Source organism: Triturus cristatus, chromosome 12 (genome assembly GCF_964204655.1).
Source record: "Triturus cristatus chromosome 12, aTriCri1.1, whole genome shotgun sequence".
In the NCBI taxonomy this organism is placed as follows: Eukaryota; Metazoa; Chordata; class Amphibia; order Caudata; family Salamandridae; genus Triturus; species Triturus cristatus.
In genome coordinates, this window is record NC_140595.1 from 504479874 (window position 1) to 504503178 (window position 23305).

The following is a 23305-nucleotide window of genomic DNA, read 5'->3' on the forward strand; positions in this document are numbered from 1 at the left end:
AAGCAGTTCTGAATTGCAGATATTATAATCAAGGTAAGAGCACTTCTGGCCATTTGTCCATGACCAGTTTGGAGGGATTTCTTTGAGAATCTCCCATTCAACGATAAAACCCACACTTTAAAGTTGTAAAACACAGTGCTCACCTAGCCTACAGCGTTTTTGAGATGTGGGATTTACCTGTGCCTTCAGTTCTGGTGGAGGGAGTGAAAGCAGATTTCTAAACCCTACGGGGTCCCTTGGAAGAGGTTGGTGTTAAAATCTCCTATGAGAAGACAGTCTACATGTGGTAAGTCCCCTGCCAAGTCACACAGAACTGTGGATAAACGATTTAACTGAGACCTTTTTTGTTTTAGCATTCAGGTTCATGTAGGCATTAGGAAGTAGCAAGGAATGCTACTGTCTCCATTAATTAATTTTGATCCCAAGGAGCCAGTTCTCCTGAAAGTGTAATGGTTTTATGGGACCTTTTAAGCTACATTAAGTGTTTTTAGAAAATCCCCCTTAGGCTGGCCAAATGTCTGGTCTCTTACAGTTGGCTTCCAGTGTTGCAAGTATCCATTTAGTGGGTAATTTTGTGTGGCCTATGTTTCCTGGAATGCAAAAAAGTCCTTTCCGGAAATAAAGTTATGTATCTCTGGAGTGTCTGTTGATTTTCCAAGACCATAGGGCTTTTAGGATCTGCAGCTGCAGGTTGGTTGATTTTATAGGTTGAAAGTGACGCTCTTTATGTTTAGCGGCTTTGTTTTGGGTTTGTTGACATGATAGCTGATCATCAGGTGAAGCTAAGCTTTTGATAGACAAGTTTGCTGGTAGCCCACCCCAGTCTGGCTTGGAATTTGTAGTTAGAGTCTTGGCTCGAGAGATAACTTTAGTGACCGTCTTGAGCATTTTTTAAGATTGAGCACAGCTTGTTACTTTCTCTGACCAATGTCTGGCAAGCGCTTGGCAGTGTAGTTGGTGGATTTGCCAGCGCGGCTGAGTAGCCTGGTTTAAAATATGGACGGATTTTAATACCCCATGATCGAAAAGTGTCTGTGCTGACTAAAAAGGCGTGTTCCCAGGTGATGGATTTAAACATCACCAGTGTTGCTTCTGAGGGTTGTGAACCTATAGGTGGAAGGAATTCAATAAATTCAATGTCACTTGAGGCCAATGCATCGAATCCCGGGGTTGTGTTAGGTAGTTTGATGATGTTACTCCTATTGAGGACATCATGATAGCCTTTTGAGTGATACTCAGGTTAAGCAGTATCTTGGTATTTGTAAAGTCACAGGTGGCTTCCTGTTGCTGGTTGTGTGGCAAGTCTAAGTCAGATTTTCCAGCTGGTGGTCCTGATATGGTTCCAGAACCGGGCTTGTGGTTTACCTGGGAGTCAGACTGTTGGGATTGGTGATCTCTTAATGGTTGTTGCATATTTTTAAAGGTTACTGTTAGTTGATTGACTCCGGCATTGGTTGAGGGGCTCTGAGCTAGATGATGTATGGAATAGAATGACACAGGAGGTATTTCAGTTACCGATTTTATTTCACCTTGCTGAAGTCCAGTTAGTTTTTCCCTTGCTTTGAGGATTCCTATAATTTCATTAATGTTTGCTTTGTCATGGAATTTTGATGACTGCCTTCTGGGGCTAAAAGAACGAGTATGTCATGGAAAATGAGGTGCATCGGTGGGCTGTAGACCGCTTGACGTTGAATACACAAAACTAGCTTGTTATACCCTTTGAGGGATACTCTCCTTGTGTGTCCATTTGTTTGCGTTAGCAGTAGTTGGTGTTTGCATATGCTGAATCCCAAACTTCACCTTGTTGGTATTTGGAACCTCCTCCGTGTTTTTGGATGTTTCGTGGGTGCTTGTTTTCGGGGATTGCAGCTGCCCAGCCCTTCCTGGACTGATAGTTAAAACTTGTTTGGTGTTTGGTGTTATAAAAAGGGGCTACAATTTGAGAGAGTCTAGTTTTTGTTAATGGTTTGATTCTTTGCTTATGCTGTCTTTTCTTTTCTCTCTTACTGAGCAGACATGGTGATTGTACGTTGATTTTAGAGGGTTTTCATCCAGCGTAGGTAGTTTGGAGACCTGCTTTAAGTCAGCTAGTGGGATTTGGTCACTCCTAACTTGCAGACTTTACATCAAGGTTACAAAACTCATAGTCAGTGGCTATGCAGCTCCCTGCCAACTTGTGATCCACAGGAACTACTACATTCATGCTTGTTGGAACTGATGCTAATTCAGTGCACTTAGGATGTTCCTGTTACGGGATCTCGATATTCACCTTTTTCCTGCCTGCTGGACCTCTTGATAGATGCTTTACTTCATCTGGAACACAATTTAGGAATGTCAGATGGGTTTATAAACTATATATGATAGGTGAGCAACAACAGACCGACTGGACCAGGTTTGAAGGTGATTAAGCCCTTATTATTAATTTGTTCAGTTCTTCAAGCTGGCTGTCGATACCAGCCATGAACTAGGCTAGGGTATTCCAGAGGTCCACTTGATTGTCTAATTTGTCTGAGTGGCAGTTTAACGCTGCTACCATTGTTTGAAGGGTTTGCAGCAGTTGAGGTCATGCTGCCGACATTCAAGGAGTGGAATCTTTTGTACTTGGTTCTGATTTCTGGTTAGTTGATTGGGCTGTGTTTGCAAGAAAAAAGGATAGCTCAAGAAGAGATTGATCATTTACATCAATTCCTGCTTTTTGCTGTGGGGAGGCTGTTGCTGTGCCCATGTTAATTTGAATTTGGAGCGAGAGTGATTTAATATCTCCCTTTCGTGGTCTTGCCCACTGAGTGTCTGGGGGGCTAAGTGCATCAATACTGAATGTAAATAATTTTGGTTTTACTGAGGGATTAAGTAGCAAGTGTTGTACAGGCTCCATGTAAAATTGATCTGTTTGTTGCAATAGGGACTTAGCAGTAGACACTCATTGTTTGATCAGAAGGTGTGATTGATGACAATCCTGAGGCAAAGGTGGGAAAGGTAAAGGCTCTGAGAGCACCGCATCGGTTGACCTGGAGGCGATCTTAAATGTTTCGCATCTGAGCTGCCTCTAGGACTGACCTCCGGTGTCAATGTGCTAATGATTTGGGAGCAAATGGACAGTAGCCTTAGTTGTTACCTGCTGTGAACTTCCCTTTGGCGCTCTTGGCCCAGGAATGGGGTATGAGCCCTTACCCCCTCCTTGTGTTTTTTAAAAATAGTCTAACAAGGACGGAGCATGCGAATAAATGGTGCTGTGCTCCCGATTACTCGTGCCAGTGAGTACTGGAACATTTGTAGGAGAAGATAATGAATGCAAAATGGACATATCCATGGTTTATTTGGGCAAGGCTGCTGCTTTGTCAGTGTTCCCTAATGCTCCTGACCTTGACTTTTTTTGCTTTGGGTTTGCAAGGGCATTCCTTGTTCTGCCAGATCTCATTCATTTGGTTAGTTAGGTGCCCTTAATGGCACTGCACCACTCCACTTGCTGTATATCCTCCCCTTTGAGGGATTGCCTCACTCCGAGGTCCCAGCTGACCCAGATCTTCCCAGATAGTATTGAATAAAGAGACGTTGGGTCAGGACCCCCATCTGGTCAGGGCCCCTGCTCTATTTCTATTTCTATTTAAAATTATTTGTACAGCGCACGTACACCAGCGGTTTCTTGGCGCTAAAAACTGAAAGAGGTCAGAGAAGAAGTCCCGGGTAAGGGGAAAAAAGAGAGACTAAGGTATTAATTAAAGGATTTGGCAAAGAGGTATGCCTTGAGTTGTTTCCGAAATAACAGATATGGGGTTGAAGCCCTGAGTACTGCAGGCAGAGAGTTCCAAAAAGTCGGGGCGAGAGTCGCAAACTTCGAGCCTCCCCATTTCTTTCTTCGGAACCGTGGGACAGTGAGAAGGGATTGGGAAGATGACCTCAGTTCCCTAGATGGAACGTAGGGAATGATCTCCGAGGAGATGAAAGCTGGCGCCGTGCCCAGTCGTGCTTGGAAGGTGATAGATGCAAGCTTAAACTGGACACGGGCCCAGACGGGAAGCCAATGTAAAGCTTTCAAAAGGGGAGTGGTGTGAGAGGATTTAGGGAGTTTGAACACCAGGCGTGCCGCCTGGTTCTGGATCTGCTGCAAACGCCGAAGACTATATGCAGGGATACCTGCATATAGGGCGTTGCCATAATCCAGGCGGGATACGACCATGGCAAGAGTGATAAGTTTTAGGGCATCAAAAGAAAAGAAACGGGACACCTTGCGAATGGTGCGAAGAGCCAGAAAGGAGGAAGAAACCACAGAGCTCACCTGGGAGTGAAGAGTGAGTTGTGAATTGAGCTTGATGCCTAGGGTTTTAACCGAGGTGGAGGGAACAGGTGGGGCACCAAGGGAAGGGGGCCAGAAAATGGGGGACCAGGGGCTGGATGAACCACCCGTCAACACCAGCTCGGTCTTATCTGGGTTGAGCTTAAGATGGTTGTGGTTCATCCAGTCTCGGATGTGAATCATAATAGTTTGAAAGTTGGAGACAGAATCGGGGGAAGAGGAGAGGTTGAACACAAGCTGGAGGTCATCCGCATAATTAAATACGGTGACCTCCATTTGTTGCAATGAAAAAATAAGGGGGGAGATGTAAAGATTGAATAAGAGGGGGGAAAGGGAGGAGCCTTGGGGAACCCCGCACTGAACGTCACGGAAGTCTGCAGTGAAATCACCCAGGCGGACAGCCTGGGTGCGATCCCTCAGGAAGGAGGATAACCAGACCAACGCGGTACCCCCGATCCCCGCCGCCCTGACACGGGAAAGTAAGATGGAGTGGTCCACCGTGTCAAAGGCGGCTGAGAGGTCGAGGAGAACCAGGGCCTGAGGTTGGTTGGTATCCATTCCCTCCCTGAGGTTATCAAGGACTGAGAGCACTACCGACTCCGTGGAGTGTGCGGGGCGAAACCCGGCCTGGCGGGGGGCAAGAGCCCCGTTCTTCTCCACGAAAGAACTCAGGGCGTAGGTGACATGACGCTCGAGTACTTTCGCCAGGAAAGGTAGGAGAGAGATGGGGCGGAAATTGGCTGGAATAGATGGATCGGCACCAGGCTTTTTCAGGATAGGGACTATTACAGCAGATTTAAGTGAGTTGGGTACCACACCCTGGGATAAGGAGCTGTTGAGAAGGTGAAGGGGGGGATCTGGGCAGTTAGAGAAGATATGACGGAGGATATGAGCCGGGCAGGGGTCTAGCGGGGACCCTGATTTAACAAGTGGGATTATGGCAATTATTGATTCCTTAGTTAGAGGTGGGAGGGTGGTGAGATGGTCCTTGGGAGGGGGACACTGAGGGTCCACAAAGGCAGGGGAAGGAGGGGGAATATTGGTTTTAATGGTTTCGATTTTTTGAATGAAGAAATTATTTAGGGAGTGACAGAGTTCCAGAGAAGGGGTGGGTTTGAGAGAGGTTCTGTCCGAGTACGCTAGGTTGTGAACAATCGAAAAGATTTCCTTCGATTTGCTTTCGGCTGCGAGGATTTTGGAGGAAAAGTAGATGGTTTTTGTCTCAAGGATGTTTTTCTTATATAGGGTCAGGATGTTTATAAACTCTAAGCGTAAGGAGGGGCAATAATTTTTCCTCCAAGCCCGCTCCGCACGCCGCACCGCCAGTTTAGTGGCTTTAAGATCTTGATTAAACCACTGGTTGGCGTCCTTCTCTCGTTTGATTGAGACCCGCTTCAGAGGAGCAATGGTGTCACAGCCTGCAGAGAGCCATTGGTCAATGGCCGTGACCTGGGAACAGGTAGATAGGTCTTGGAGGAGGGGAGCGGAGGAAGTGAGTATGGAGGATAGACTGTTAGGGTCTACTCGGCCCCATGCTCGAACCCAGGTGTTTTTGGGGAGCGGGGGCTTGATCGGAGGGTGAATGGGAAGAGAAAAGGAAATCAGGTGATGATCGGACCAGGTGCAGGGTAAGATTGAAAGGGATTCAACGGGACAATTGGAGGACCAGATCTGGTCGAGAGTGTGACCTTTGACATGGGTGGGAGAGTGAATGTGGGGTGTAAAGTTAAGGGAGGAAAGGGTAACTGAGAACTCCTTGGAAGATGGGCATTCGGCTTGGTCAGAAGGCCAAAAATTAAAATCACCCAAAAGTAAAATGGAAGAGTTGTTGACTGTGATAGTAGCCAGAACTTCCAAGAAATCCGGAAGGAACAATAAGGGAGATTGGGGGGGACGATAGATGAGAATACAGGTGAGAGGGGGCGTGATGGAGGTGGTACGGATGGCTAAAAATTCCGTAGTAGCGATATCAGGAAGGGACAGGGGCTGAAAGGGGAGGTCGGTTCGAGCGATGACCGCCACCCCACCTCCAGCTTTGCCATTAGCCCGGTCGGCACGAATAGCATAATATGGAGCTGGTAGAGTAGCCAATAAGGTGGGGAGGGAGTCATCGCGGAACCAAGTTTCTGTTAAGAAAAGAAGGTCGGGGGCATGGAGATCCAGCAGGACCGACAGTTCATGGGCGTGGGCAACTGCAGACCTAGTGTTCAGATAGAACGCCGTAAGAGACCTAGAAGCAGCTGGAGAAGCGCTACCGCTAGAGGGAGTCGGGGGCAGAGGTTGTGGCCAAGGTATTGTCAGAGGGGCAAGAGGAGCTAAGCCAAGAGACGAGATGTGGGAGCAGGTGGAGGCAGGTAACGGCCATGGGCCCCGAAGGCAGCGCAGTTGGGCAGGTGAGTAGGTGGTAAAGCAGGCAGAGTGGCGTGCCCCTTGCCCCGGACGGTCGCGGACGAGCGCAGACGAGCTTGCCTTAAGCGCGCCTTCGGCGCGCAATCGTCGCGCCCGCTGCGCTCGTCCGCTGCGCTTCCTGCCAAGGCACATAATTTATGTTGGTTGGTCGGGGCGTTGGAGGGGGTGTGGCCAACCGAGGTGGGCGTGTCTCGTGGCTCGCCTCGCCGTCACGAATGGCGACCAAGATGTCAACAAGCGTTGCAGCGCGAGGCGCGCTGTTCAGGAGAAGCAAGGATCAAGCAGTAATTAAAAGGTACATGTTATCACAAATTTTTAAAAAGATGTCTTTCGCCCTCCCGGCTTCCGCCTCAGGAGTCTCTATCAGTGTCGCGCTAAGAGATCTGCGCGCACTATTTATAGGTTTGGTGAGGGGGCGTGGCCAACCGAGGTGGGCGTGTCTCGTGGCTCGCCTCGCCGTCACGAATGGCGACCAAGATGTCAACAAGCGTTGCAGCGCGAGGCGCGCTGTTCAGGAGAAGCAAGGATCAAGCAGTAATTAAAAGGTACATGTTATCACAAATTTTTAAAAAGATGTCTTTCGCCCTCCCGGCTTCCGCCTCAGGAGTCTCTATCAGTGTCGCGCTAAGAGATCTGCGCGCACTATTTATAGGTTTGGTGAGGGGGCGTGGCCAACCGAGGTGGGCGTGTCTCGTGGCTCGCCTCGCCGTCACGAATGGCGACCAAGATGTCAACAAGCGTTGCAGCGCGAGGCGCGCTGTTCAGGAGAAGCAAGGATCAAGCAGTAATTAAAAGGTACATGTTATCACAAATTTTTAAAAAGATGTCTTTCGCCCTCCCGGCTTCCGCCTCAGGAGTCTCTATCAGTGTCGCGCTAAGAGATCTGCGCGCACTATTTATAGGTTTGGTGAGGGGGCGTGGCCAACCGAGGTGGGCGTGTCTCGTGGCTCGCCTCGCCGTCACGAATGGCGACCAAGATGTCAACAAGCGTTGCAGCGCGAGGCGCGCTGTTCAGGAGAAGCAAGGATCAAGCAGTAATTAAAAGGTACATGTTATCACAAATTTTTAAAAAGATGTCTTTCGCCCTCCCGGCTTCCGCCTCAGGAGTCTCTATCAGTGGCATCTGCCGAGGCCCACCAACCCAGCTATTCCTCACGAATCCAGCGCACTACCTCTCGCTCACCAGTGGTGCCGTAGGGGAGAAGGACAAGTCCAGGATGTCCTGGGAGGCCCAACCTGTTCAGACAGGCTGAGGAGTAGGGCTGAAGTGACTAAAGAGACGCGGAAGCTGTGACACAGTGGCACAGTAGACGAGGCTCTAGCGGGGTGAACTTGCCAGGGAGGGATGTCCGGTCAGGAAACCAGACCAGATGGCGAGCGGGGCGCACCAAGGAACACCCACAAGCCGCACCCTGCGCTAGCCAGGCCACCTCTCTGGGTCTCCTAGGGGCTCGCACTTAGTCGCAGCTAGCTACAGCTGCTGCGCTTGCCTTCCGCCTTCCTCCAACTGATTCCTGCCCCGCCGCCCCTCCCTGTCTATTTAGGCAATTCTAGTCTTACGGAGACCCTTATTAGTGGGCCACCTGTACTTCATGTGGTTTTCTGTTTCCATCATCCTTAGAGTGATCTCATGTGGTTTCCTAATTTTGTCATCCTTAAAGTGAATACATAATTTTCTCACACACAAAGGGGCCAAGATACCCACGCGGGTTATAGTGCACTTTCCAAATACATTCAACATAACATAAGGCTTAGTGGGAGCAAAAATGCCCCAAATGACCTGTGAAATCAGAAGTGGGTTGTGTTTTCTGCATTAACAATGTTCCCAGCATGACTTAAAGAAACTGAATCAATCAGCAGATCTTTTAACTTTTGGCTCAAGGCTAGTGTTTATTGAAATTAATGTTCATGTGAATGTACAAGGAAATCATTATAGAAATATTAGCCACTGTTGCACTGTGCTTACTCTACACGCAGTAACATCTTCTCCTTTCTGTTCTCCAGATGTATCTTGTTATTGTTGATTGATTATTCATATATGTTTCAGGTTCTGAAAGCGAAGTTCCACACATTTTTTGTCTGCACTATTCTTCGAATAATTTTGGAAAGTAAGTTAGTGCTTCTATTTGATAATCGATTGGTTGAGGAAGGAAGAAGAGTCACTAACAATTATTTTCTCCTGTACTTGAAATATTTTCTTTTCTTTATATTGCTGGAGAAGCTGGCAAATGTGGAAGTGCAGGTCTTTGATGGTAGTAATGGACATGAGGGTCAGATTTAGAGGAATGTGTTTTTGTAAAACGGACTTGGATGGTGGAGGCATAGGTATTTTTAACTATTTCACTTTTTTTTACCATATTTTCGTAATCAGAAGGCCACCAATTTTGCTCTTATTTTTAACAATTGTATCATAGTCTTGCTGCTGCTGTCCCCGGCCCTATGGGGCCTCTGAAAAGGTCTAGACTATATGAGAAATTTGGGGAAATATTTGTTCTATCATAACCCTACATATGGTTGATTTAGGGCTGAACAAAATGTTAATTACACTAGCGTAATAATTTTTGGAATCTTGTACATTAGTAGGCATTTTATTATCTTAGAAAATGGGTATCTAATAGCTATGTGTTGTTCATTTTATTATCTTCTAATTTATTGTAACACTAGTTACATATCACTTAACATATGGACAAGTCGAAGAATTCCTCTATTAATAAACACATGGCTTACTTTTGCCAGTTATCATTATTTACTTTTTCACTTTTTAAATACAAGTCAACAGAGTGTGTTTAAATCTTCTACTGAGTGTGTAGACACATATACAAACATACTCTATTTTTATATACTACACTGTGTAAAATGTTGTAATCTTTTCTTCAAAATTATCAACTGTAATATCTGCGTCCTGTTCTACAACTCCTCCTCTTCACAACTCTTCATTTTCTGTAGAATCCTAATGAGGACCAAAGAAACCAAAGTGCACATCATCACAAACCCTTTCTACATCTGCCACAGTACCAAACAAAAGTATTCTATTAATTTCTCCTAAACATAAACCAAGAATTTTGACATAGTACAGCCTCCTAACTAAAGTTTGCATTGTTGAGCGGTGTACAACTAACATCCTGAAATGATGAAAAGTGTTTTGGAGCACTTTGTTCGATAAACAAGCTAGTGAGTGTCCCTGCAAATTTGTATGCTTTCTAATCTTGCCAGGATGCAATCCTTGTGCTGTACTTATTTTCTGTTTCAAACTTTACCTTGGAAAGATATGTAGAAATGAATTGTTGTTGTATACTACAAACACCACTACAATTCAATTTCTATAGAGGCGCTTGACTCCATCTTCTTTGTACCTATTGCTCAATAACTCGTTCTACATTTGTAGGTACCATCACCTCTTTTGCTATAGAAATGCAATTCTTCATTTCAAAACATCGTCCTCTGTAATCAATAGTATGAACTAATCTATTATCCTGGAGATAACTTTCTTCATTAAAGAAAGATTCTGTACAAGAAGTATGTATGCATTCTCCACTAAAAGCTGCACAAACGTTACCTCTATTCAGTAATCTTTTTTTCTGGTTTTGTCTCCTCGATTACAACACCATTTTGTCAAGAGTCTTCTTCAATTTATAATCAAAATAAAAACCTTCACCTTCAAAGCAAATGCGTTATCAACTACTCTCTCAACTCGTTCTTTCTGTTTCACTGCATGTCTCCTTCTTCTATTATTCTTAATATTTCCTTGTAGATTTATAACTACTCTACTACGAAACATCCTAGCTCTGATTTCCTTAAACTGCTTCTGTCTGCCTGTTAAGGTGTATACATCGTTGTTACATTCTAACCTGTTCTTGCTCTATAGATTTTGGCCATTGTTATTCTTTGTTATAGCTCCATTTTTATTTTCATTATTTTATAATCTTTGGAAATGTCTACATATATCTTTAAGAAATGAGTTTGTCCTCTTATCAATTTCTCTTTTTATATTCACCACTTTTGCTTCATTTTCCCCCTATTGAGACTCAGTTCTACATAGACACTGTACTTGCTTCTATTCCTTTTCCCTCTGAGCTTTTGTATGAATTCTGTCTGTCATTATGCAGATATTGTTCTGTAAAAAAACAAAATTATGTTTGAATTTTTCTCTAGCTAATGTACCAGCTACTTTACTACTGGCTAACACATAATACAAATATAGTTTTTAATGTTATGTTGCCGTTTGAAATGTACAAATCAACCTACCTACATAACTACAAGCACTTACTTCAATGAACCAATCCCAAACCAAAACACACAACTTAATGTATTACTTATCTTTTAATATTATATCACCCTCTCCTACAGCACAGCTGCACCATATCTCAGTTCTCACTTATACACGCTAAAAGACTACTTTATTCCTTATGTACTCCATTTTAAAACCAAAGTGTAAAAGTACATACAGTGTCTCAATACTGTAAATCCAAAAACACAACATAAGACCTATTTCTGTGCCTCTCTATAAATGTGTCACTGGTACATTTAGTGTTTCAATACATTTCTACTTAGATGTGTCAGATTTAAATTTTGGGAAACACTCCGTATACAAATCTACCCATTAATGTGTATCACAGCATATAGCTCCCTAATTCTTCCGAGTACTTGTAGTGTGTGACAGGCTATATATATAATTCTCCAGATGGTTATAAAAGAGTACATATTCCTCACTAAAACTTTTAAATACATGTGTTTCTGATTAAGTACAACAATACTCCCCAGATGATTGGATGAGTGCGTAGATAGTACCTGCGTAATTCCCTTAGAATATAGGTAGTGGCTGCATGATTGCCGTAGTATACAGGAAATACAGCAGTTGTTCCATATCTTCATAGTTAGTGCATTCACAAAACTATATTGCTACTATATGGGTGATTGGATGAATGCATGGGTGTTGCCTGCATTGCTTAATGAGTAAATAATTAGTGCCTGTGTGATATACTTGTAAACTTCTGGGTTTTTCTCCATCCCCATCACCCACCGATCAAGATTCATTTTTTAACTCTCCTTTATGGCATAACACGTCTATATTAATTGGCAAGAAACCTTTTTATTGGAAATCTTGGCGGGATAGGCCATATTTCATTCCATAGAGAAGAAGGCCAATCAACTCCAAGATCTTCCTCCCAAGAAAATTCAATCTTGGTCTTTGTTCTAACGAGCTGCGAGGATCGTAAATAAGTATAAATATTGGATGCTTTAGGTAATGAAAGAAGAAAGGTCAATAAATTATTAACCTTGGGAACTATTGGGTGCATTTGAATCTGAGTATATGCAGTTAAAAGGGCATGAGAGATTAAATTATATTTGGACTGAAAGGAAGAAGGTAAATGACAAAGTTGGCTGGCTTCAGAAGTGCAGAAAAAGACAAAATAAATGAAGAAAGAAGCAAAAGAGTTGCAGAAACAGCGAAGATAATTCCAAAAAGAACCAGGAGAACTCCAGAAATGCAAAACAGCAATCTTTGCAATTTTACAATTATAAGTCTCACCATATTATAGAAAACATGCAAACATGCATCTCTATCTTTTACTAGTGCCATAACACATAATAGTAACAGACAAATACATGCATATGTATATATGTTACACACATGTACCATCTTCACATGCATAATACGTATGAAAATATGTGTGCAAGTAGAAACATACCTCACTTACAAAACCCTGAAGTCCTTTATACATGTAATACCTAAATGTATGCAATTTAGTTCAAGTGTACCATTTCACAGACTCATACGAGGTAGCCAAGTCACTAATCCCTCTGCCTATATATCTAAAAACTCACCATTGTGCTAAAGCATCACTAATAAGTGAGTACTGAGAGTGTTGGGCCCAGCCAAATATAAACCAGCAATCCTTTGCATGTGTGTGTTGCAACTCTCACAATATTCCAGAAACCATGAATCTCTACCTGTTCCTAGTGGCATCACATATAAAAGAAACAAACAAATACATGTATACTTGTGTTATACCTCTACCAACTTCTTAGGCATAACATATGTAAGAATACATGCGCAAGTAGAGAAATACCTCAGTCTCAAGACTATAAAGACCCTTAAACTTGACAGACTGCACTTTCCATTTCAAGGAGTCACCTAAATGTATGTGGCGTATTTGATGTGTACATTTTGACACTGATATAACTTAACCTCATCACTAATCCCTCTACTAACATATCTTAAACCTGCAGCTTCACTATTTAACACTGTTCAACAACTGCTAAGAGTGTTGGGCATAACCAAATACAAAGCACCAAGTTTTTCAATGTGCCTGTTAAAAGTCTCACTATATCCGTAAAAGCATGTATGCATGTCTCTGTAACTTTTACTAATGGCATCAATATAAAAGAAACAACAAATACATGTATACCACTGTTTTATACCTCTACCATCTTTATAATCATAACACGTGTGAGAACACATGTGCAAGTAGAGACATAGCTCAGTCATAAGACCATAAAGTCCCTTAAACTTGACAAACTGTACGTCCTATTTCAAGAACACACCTAAATTTATAATGCGTACTTGGAGTATGCCCTTACATAGACTGATACAAGTAACCTAATCACTAATCCTTCTACCAAAATGTCTCAAACCACACTTTTGTGCTGCAGCTTCACTATTCAGCAACTACTGAGAGTGTTGGGCCTAGCTAAATACAAAGCAACAACTTTTTCAATGTCTCCCTATATTCCAAAAAGCAAGCATGCATGTGTCTCTACCTTTTCCGAGTGGCATTATATATAAAATAAATTATACAAATAGATGTATACCTGAGTACTGCCTGAGTGAGTTTATGACTCCAACGAGAATGTCTGGGTGATTACATCAGTGCATAAGTAGCACCTGAGTAAAAGTGTGACTGTAACAGTAAAGCTTACGCCATTGGATGATTGCATGGCTACTACCTAAGAGAATGCTTTACTGCAAGAAAAGTGCTTGAATGATTGTATGAGTATTTAGCTAGTATGTCAGTGATTGCATGAGTACAGGAGTAGTGCATGGGTGATTGCATGAGTGCAAGGGTACTGCCTGGGTGAATGGGTAAGTGCATTGGTGGTGCCTGAGTTAAGTCATTAGTGCAGGAGTAATATCTGCCTCCTTAGATCAGGGCATGGCTGGTCCTTGAGTACAACAATGACTGCATGAGTAATCAATTGGTCATTATATGAGTGCATCGGTAGTACCTAAGGGAATGAATGAGTGCATAGGTATTGTCTGAATGAATCATTGAGTGAAAAAGTAGTGCGTGGATGATTGCAGAATTGTGTAGGTAACGTCTGATTGATTGGATGTGTGTAAAGGTAGTTCTTCCTTAACTGTATGAGTGCATGGGTAATGCCTGAATAAAAGGATGTCTGTAAGAGTAATGGCTGGTTGATTGGATAAGAGCATGAGTAGTACCTGAGAGAATAGTTCAGTGCAAGAGTAGTGCCTGGGTGATTACATGAGTGCAGGGGAAGTGAATAGATAAGTACATGGGTAGTGCCTGACTGATTGTTTGAGAGAAATAGTCGTACCTGGGTGATTGCATGAATGTATGGTTAATGCCTGAGTGATTAGATATGTGTATAGGTACTGCCTCATTGATGATATAACTGCATGGGAGCACCTGAGTGAATTCATAAGTCCAAGAGTAATATCTACCTCCTTAGATCAGTGCATGGCTAGTGCTTCAGAACAGAGATATAGCTGTCACTTTATTCCAGAAAACAAGCATGCGTGTGTCTGTACCTTTTCCTACTGGCATCAAATATAAAAGAAACATACAAATAGATGTATACCACTGTTTTTTACCTCTGCCATCCTTATAGGCATAACACATGTGAGAATACTTGTGCAAGTACAGACATACCTCAATCATAAGACCATAACATCCATTTAACTTGTCAGACTGCACTTCCCATTACAAGGAAACACCTAAATTTATGTGGCAGATTTGAAGTGTACATTTCTATACACTGACATGACTTAACCTAATCACTAATCCCTCTGCCAACATATGTTAAACCACACTTTTGTCCTGTAGCATCACTATTCAACAACTACAGTGAGTGTTGGACCTAGCCAAATATAATGCAGAAACCCTTTGCATGTGAGTATTGTAACTCTCACTATATTTTAGAAAGCAAGCATGCATCTGTCTGTACCTTTTCCTAGTGGCATCATATATAAAAGAAACCTAAAATTTGATGTATACATTTTTTATACCTCTACCATCTTCACAGGCCTAACACATGTGCAAATAGAGACATATCTCAGTCACAAGACCATTAAGGGCTTTCAACTTGTCAGACTCCATTCTCCATTTGAAAGAGACACCTACATTTAAGCAGCGTTTTACAAGTGTACTTTTTCATAGACTTAAACAACATTCTCTAACCACTATTCCCTCTCCCAACATATCTTAAACCTCACTTTTATGCTGCAGCATCAGTAGTCAGCGACTACTGCTAGTGTTGACCCTAGCCATATTCCTAAAAGCATGCATGTATATGTCTGTACCTTTTGCAGGCATCATTTTCAGATGTATAACATATCTGAGAATACATGTGTAAGTACAGGCATACCTCAGTCAGAAACCCAAACAGACCTTCAAACTTAAGATACTGAAGTTCTCGTTTCAAGAACACACCTACAATTATGTAGTATACTTCAACTGTACCATTCACCAAACTCGTACAAACTACAATAATCAGTAATCCCTCTGCCAACATTTTCTACAACCTCACTCTTCTCTATTCTGAGACTACTCAGAGTGTAGGGCCTAGCCAAATATAAGCAAGCAACCCTTCATATATCTCTTTTATAAGTCTCACCATCTTATCGAAAGTATGCATGCTTGTGTCTGTACCTTTCCTTTTCTTATTTAAAAAAAGAAACATACAAATGGATGTATATCTCTGTTTTATACATCTAATATATTCAAATGCATAAAACATATGACAAATACATGTGCAAGTAGATGCATACTTCAGTCACAAGATCATGCAGACCTTAACACTTGACAGACTGCACTTCACATTTCAAAGAGACACCTAAAATGATGTGGCGTACTTAATCTGCACCTTTCCGCAGACACATACAAACTACAATAATCACTAATCCATGTACCAATGTACACATGTTACTATGCACCAACTATTTCAATCATCATTTCCTGACAATAAAACAAACTACAATACTCATCTGCACATTTCATAACATTTTTCAAACATCACACTTCTCTAATAATTTCCAAAATTAAAACAACAATCTTTTCAAATCTAAAAATACCACTACAAACAGTGAAGCACTACCACATAATACATAACACACCTTACAAATGTGTACCTCACCTTTGAAATAGTATTGCAGAATATCAAATATCAGAAACTCATTAAAGATTTTCTTTTGCACACAATAAATGTAATGCAGCACTCTCAACAAGGTAAAACCAGTACTGGCAAACTTTCCCTCTCTTTCTGCACACAAATACATTTAAGTAACAAATCACATTGCTTCCTACATTATTTCAAACTGTGAAACACATTTCTATTGGTAAGACATATTAACCCTTTCTAACTGTCTTCTAAAAGTGCACAAACTGGTTCTGTAATTTTCTGGAGTAGCGACTCCAACACGATGCCTCAGTAAAGCATCGCGTTGGAGCCTCAAACCCTTACAGGAGTTCAAAAACCTATTTCTAATGATACAAAAATGTGTTTTTACAACACACTACATCTAAATATACTACTGACTTAGAAAAACTTAATTTACTAACATATCACTTATGTATAAGTTACCATTTCACATTTTAAATCCATTAACTTTCAACCCTTCACCCATTCTGCTTAATCCCAGTTTCCTTTTTTTTCTTTCTTGTTTTTTCTTTTTTTATATTTTCTTTTTTTACTTCTCTTTTTTCTTATTTTCTTGTGTTTGTTTTTGTATTTCTTTATCTTATATTTTTTTCTTTCTATTTTTTTCTTTATTTTGTTTCTCCGTTTTATTGTAATTTTTTTTTAGCTTAGCTACAGACTTCTTTTCATTCCTTCCAGACATCCCTTCAGGATGCTTACAGTGTGGATTGTAAGGCACAGCTATGTTTTGTGGTGCTAAATGTATGCTGAACACAGAGGTATTGACAAAGAGCTAGGTTTGCAAAATGTGTATGTAAAATGGATTGCACCAAGAGGATTAAAGTGGCACCAATTGTTGCCTTTGGTTAAAACCTTTTTGCATCTCCAACCCACTGACCTCATGATTGTGTACTGTGGTGGCAATGACCTAGGCACATTGACTGTAGTAGGTCTGGAAATGCTAATGAAGGATACCTTTGCACAATTGATGCTGCTTTTCCTTCAAACTATCTTTGTATACTCAAATATATGCCAAAGACAGAAATGGAATCAGTTCTGTCCACAGTTTGAAAAAGCTAGGAAGATTGTCAATGAAGCTGTTTCTGCTCACCTCAGAGACCATAGGATGGGCTCCATCTATAACAACAATCTACGTTTTGATACACATGACATCTACAGAAGTGATTGAGTTCACTTCACAGATGAAGGAAACAGAGTATTTCTCAACTGTGCGTCCGCACTTATATGTAGCTCCAACAAAATCATAATGAAAACAAGGGCTCTTTTTAGAGCCACCCTATAACCCAACAACGAATCTTTCTTTTTTTTAAAAACATACATACACTTTTTCTTTTTTGGGGGGATTTACGAACCCGTCGCGAATCCGCAAAACAAAAGTACAAATTCAATGTACTACAGCAGAATACACTCTTCAAGTTTAACTTAAAATGTTTATTTTTTTATATTATTAATAACTCTATAAAATGTAATGTGACTAATAACTTCAATCTCACTGACTTTATAAAAAAGGTCACAAATCCAACTCTACCTTCTACATTATATACTATTAAATTATTTATTTGAGGTGGATCCGCAAATTCATCGCAACGTTACACGGGGAGGGCTGCGCTGAGAGCCGCGATTTGGTCACGACTCCAGGGAATCGGCACTCGGAGACAGGGTATTGCATCCAGAGGAATTGGCACTCAGAGTCAGGGTATAGCATCTTGTTTATTCAGTCCGGTTGCACAGGGCAGTGGAACATCAGAGAGATGAGTTTTGGCAGTAACACTGCCTTTTGCAATCTGAGATGTGCCACGTTAGTTCTTCTTTTTTATAAAAAACAATCAACGTAAATGATGCACTATTTTTACCAGCAAGATTAAAGACGTGTAAACACTGCAGAGGGACAATTCGAACTATATGGAAAAAAGTATTTTTGCATATAGTTTGAATAGGCAAAAGGCACTTCCTTGAACCAACATCTACCTTTCTGCGAAATTTGGTGTAAGTCCGTTGAGCACTTTGGCCACACGTGTGGCTAAAGGTTTGCCATAGTTTGACAAATATTCAAAAAAATTTGAAAACTAGTTGCCACTCTCTTCAATTCTGATTTGGAAATTGTCAGAATAGTTCGGCAAGTGGGGGTGGTGAAAAAAATGGGGGCATCCCAAAAAGCGTTTTCCCCATGTCATTTTCCATAGGGATTTTAGACATGACTACAGCTTAAACCACTGAACGGAAATAAACCAAATTTTACAAAAAGCTTGATCCTATTCCAGAAAAAGTACTTTTTGTAATTTGGTGCAAATCTGTTCAGAAGTTTTGGACTTATTAAAGAAAACAAAATGTATGTATAATTGGAGATGCGCTTCCTCTGTGGATTTGCGAATCCAGATGCCAACATCAATGTGGTGACTGGCTGCCAGCACTTCAACCGGAAAGGGATGGCAGCCATCTTGGGACTCGGAATCCTTGCTTACATTGGAAAAGTGTTTTTTGTTTTGCTAATAAGTTTGGCTTCATTTGACAAATCTTCACAAAATTTTCAAAACTAGTTTGCCATTCACTTAAGTTGATTCAATGACTGCCAGCACTTCAACCAGGAAGTGTTGACAGCCATCATGGGATTTGGGACTCAGCCCGAGTCCCAATAAAAATGATCCCTTGAAGATTCGTCAAACAACACCAGAGTTATGAGGGCAACAAAAAATCAATATCCTAGAAAACTTGGTACTAACTATAACTAGATAGATAGATAGCTAGATGGATTACTAGATAGATAGATAGATAGATAGATAGATAGATAGATAGATAGATAGATAGATAGATAGATAGATAGATAGATAGATAGATAGATAGATAGATAGATAGATAGATAGATAGATAGATAGATAGATAGATAGATAGATAGATAGATAGATAGATAGATAGATAGATAGATAGATAGATAGATAGATAGATAGATTAGCCAATCAAGGAGAACACAACCATTTTTTTTAGCTAGGACTGACTGAGCTATAAGAGATGACTAAGTCTAATTCACCCTTTGGCTCAACCATACACTTTGAAATGAGCAGTGATATCAGTCTGCAACCAAAGTCTAGATTTCCTAAAATGAACAAGAATATGCTTTTCATCCCTATCTTTCCCAATGGTGGGCTGCCAGTGAAGATTCAAAAGGTTTCCCCATTTATATGTATTACAATTTGCTTACATGAAAAGAGAGGCACATAGGTAAATTAACACCAGACTTGCAAAAGGTAACTTGCACCAATGAATACCAAATGATGCTATTCATGTGATGGCTAGGAGGGTGCTTACAGATAAACTAAACTTGATATATACTGTTTTGATGTTTATTCTGGACCATCAATACTTCAACGTGTCACTGGGATTATTACTTTGCTTCATTATCCTTTTGTTAATTTAAGTCCATTATCTCCAGGTTCTTCTGTGACCATTCTAGATGAAGACATTTCATGTTCTTCTTTAACAGGGTGATCTCCTTTTTGATGAAACAAAGTGTGCATGTACAATTGAGAACACCCAGGAAAGAGACCAATGCCTGTCTATTTCTGTGGGATACAAGAGGGCTCAATTTGGAATTGAGAGAAGATCATTGATTATGATATTGCAAACTAGTGGCTCAAGTGGCAAACTCTAAATAAGTGGTTGTGGTCTGGGCGTGTCATCTGGTGGGCATTTTTTTATTGTCTAGCTGATCAGCCGGGTACATGCACCTGTTTTTCTCATTGTCTTGCATGGTACGAGATTGGCTCTCAGTTAATGGTACACTACTACACCAGCCTATACTCTGTCCTCTAACCCATCATACACCATTCATAACTTGGCTTTGCAATATATTTATTATCTTTTTGCATACAATAGGCCTTATCTTCTGCAAGGAACCTCTATGGCACTTCTGCTTTGTGGATCATCCCTGCACCCAATGGACCATGACTGTCACAACTCACCCCCCCTTTTCTTTTCCGTCACCCTGTCTCTCAAGCTGGTAAGACAGGTCAGAATAACTGACTTGCGCTAACCACGTAAGTATTTCTATAATACGGACCCCAAAAAAATACATTTCCCAGGAATCCCTGTGCGTCAAGCACGTAGCCTGTAAATGCTCGCGCCTTCCGGGAATTGGAAAGTGGCAAGCGGAGAATTCAAGAGGGCTCCGCTTTCACTGAACACTTCCGCTAATTCTGGGCTCTCAGCGTCTTATGTCGGATTGCTAATGGCTGTCAGGGCATTTCCTTGTTTGTTTCGTCGGCGGTTCGAGGAGTGGTATCGTGCTCATTTCAACAGGATTCGAAGGCTAAGTTACTTTGCTAGCCGGTATCTGGTAAGGGTGTCATGTACACCTTAAATAACGTTCTATTTCCTACTCATTCCACTTGGTCGAGAGAATACTGGGTCCTACTGGGTCCTACTTCACGTTGACTTTGCGGTGTCCCTCCCAGTTGGTGAGACACACGTTTGTTGTCTCTTGCAAGATGAAGGGATACCGGTGTTCTTCTGGGGTGTATTCTTCTTACAAACTCATTTTGAATAATGTCTTGCTCAACAAACCTGGCTTTATGGTGCACACTTGAGTACAAAACCAGCACACCTATTTTGATGTTCTATGTATGTGTGTTTATTGTATGTTTTCTACAATTACATGTATTTGACATCATAAATCTATGAAGGTAACCCCTGGTGAAGTAACCAGGTTATTGCTGTTTCAAAATTAGTGCAAACAAACGTAATGGAGTTCTTTAATCCAGTTGTTAACATTTGCATTTCTGAACAATATTATTTCTCCCTCATAATTCATGCCAAACTTTGTAGCAGGGAATAATTGAAGAGCCTGTGACGCCTGGATTGGCATTAGATAAGTAGGTTCCCGGGTATAGAGATACATTGGATTGTCATTTAAATTTCTACAATAGAAAGAACCTGATTGTTGTGTTTATGGTATTGTCTTTTGTTTTTTGTTCATTCTTCAGATTCATTGCTTTGAGTATTGCTTGATGGCACATGGTTCTAAGTCTTATGCAGAAATAGTAAGAACTGCGGTCAACGCTAACAACTCTTATGCATGGTCAAGCTCTTTTTTCTTTACAGGTACTTAGACAGCTTAACAAGAGTAGTTGTACATTTAAATTCATAGTTCCTTATCAGTATTTATATTATTGTTGCTGTCATTTCAGGTCTCCCTCCCCGCTGTCCCCATCCTTTCCTTCCCTTGCTCAACCACTTCACTGGTCTGTGCTATTACAGCAAACAGACTTGAAGCTGTCGAGAGGTGGACCATTTTTGAGCATCGCACCGATCCTGAGGAGTTGAGACGCGACAATGACAGAAGAATGCAGATGCACCATCTATTTCAATACAGTTACATTTTTCTTTTATTATAAATATTCTGTGAACTACATTAGTCCTTCTTATTTCTCACTTTTCCAACCTATGTAAAGATTACATAACTTGCGAGTCTGGTGGCTGTTGAAGAGAAAGACTGTTTGAAATTAGTAAGTGAACTATCATCTTCCTTTCACAACAGATACAAAGTACTCAAGACTTAAGTCATATTTAATATCACAATATGTTTTTAACTTATTCTTGTGATTTATTTTTTAAAAAGTAGTTTTTTAAATTTTCAATTCAGTGCTTTCAGTTTTTTCGCCATCAACAATCTCAAGTTTGATGTCATCTCTCACCCTGCTACCACCACATTCAACATCAATATACTTCTAAATGACTTCAACACATTTCTAGAAAACAATCTGAACACCCATGGTCGAAATAAAAGGCTAAAGTGCAAGCCAAATCATTCAGCTTCTTCGTGCTCTACAGACCCCACCAACAACAAATGTTCGATCCAAAGTCAGAAAAGAAAATGCAATAAAATCAGCACTTTAATTATCCTATTCCACTTAAGTCCCTCTATGCAAACAAACTATCACATCAGCCAAATTCAACAGAAATAGAGTGCTACCCAAGGCAATAAAGCATTGCATCTTACCACTTCCTGGCCCTCCAAATGTACATTACACAGACAAGTACTATGCCACACCCTTTCCTTCAGTGTCGCATCATGTGTGATGTCATGTTGAAACTGGTGTCCACCATAGCAAACAGTCAAGCAACTGGTATGCCAAAAGCTATGTCCATCTTAGAATGGAGAATTTACAATTAAGTAAGGGCTTCAACAGAACACAAGTATTTGCAATGCAATAGGTCTTGCATTTGCCAAAGTTTAAGCTATTAGCATTGTAAATGACAATGCCTTTTATTGATGTTTTAAATACCAACACATAAATAAAAGGTAATTTCATTTACAATGCCAATAGCTCAAACTCTCTTAAATGTGAGACTTATTGCATTGCAAATGCTTGTTTTATATTGCATACACATGCCACATGGTGCAAAAAAAAAGACTAGATGTCATGCTGAGACCTAAAAATGGTGGCTATATACTTCCAATAACAATGTTTAATTACAGTAATTAAAATAAAAATAATTCATCATTGCAAATAATTGTAATACAGTTCGGGTGCTTTTTTGTGGACAGGTGTATCAGGAGCGTTCATTGAAACCATAATTTAGCTTTAAAGCACAGAACAGGAAAAGAGGCTTCTTAATGATGCACAGAAAAAGAACTATCGGCTTTGAACCTTTCTGAAAATATATGTTTTAACACACAAGACTAAAAAATAAAAATGATAAAGCATGGAGGCAGGACTTTAAGTGGGTTAGGTCCTGAACACCAGCAGTGCAACATTACCACCCTTCACTGCCTTTAATGTAACTTCAAAGAGACTGGTTATAGTTCTTTCATAGTTTCATCATTTTAGAACTGAAGCATTTCAATATTATATACATCAAAGCTATAGTTGTTTATCTTATGCTACTAACAGCGATTGACAAAGCCAATAGTCCTGGCTTGTTGTAGGTGTAAAGTTACTTGTTGTATGATATATCTGTATGTAATGACAGAAGCAGCAAAATATCAGTCGGGCGACACACTATGCTAAGCACAGATTTTTAGCTACTGTGTTTTAAGCCACGCTCTTAATCACATTGGCCACGCCCCTTTGAGAGACCCCCTAGTTTTTTCATCCCACTTAAAGCCCTGAATGGAGGGAAGCAGTTCAAATTAATTTATTGGCCCACCTATCCTGGCCCTAAAGCGTACATCTTTTTAGGCAGACGTGCACGTGTTGAGGCAAA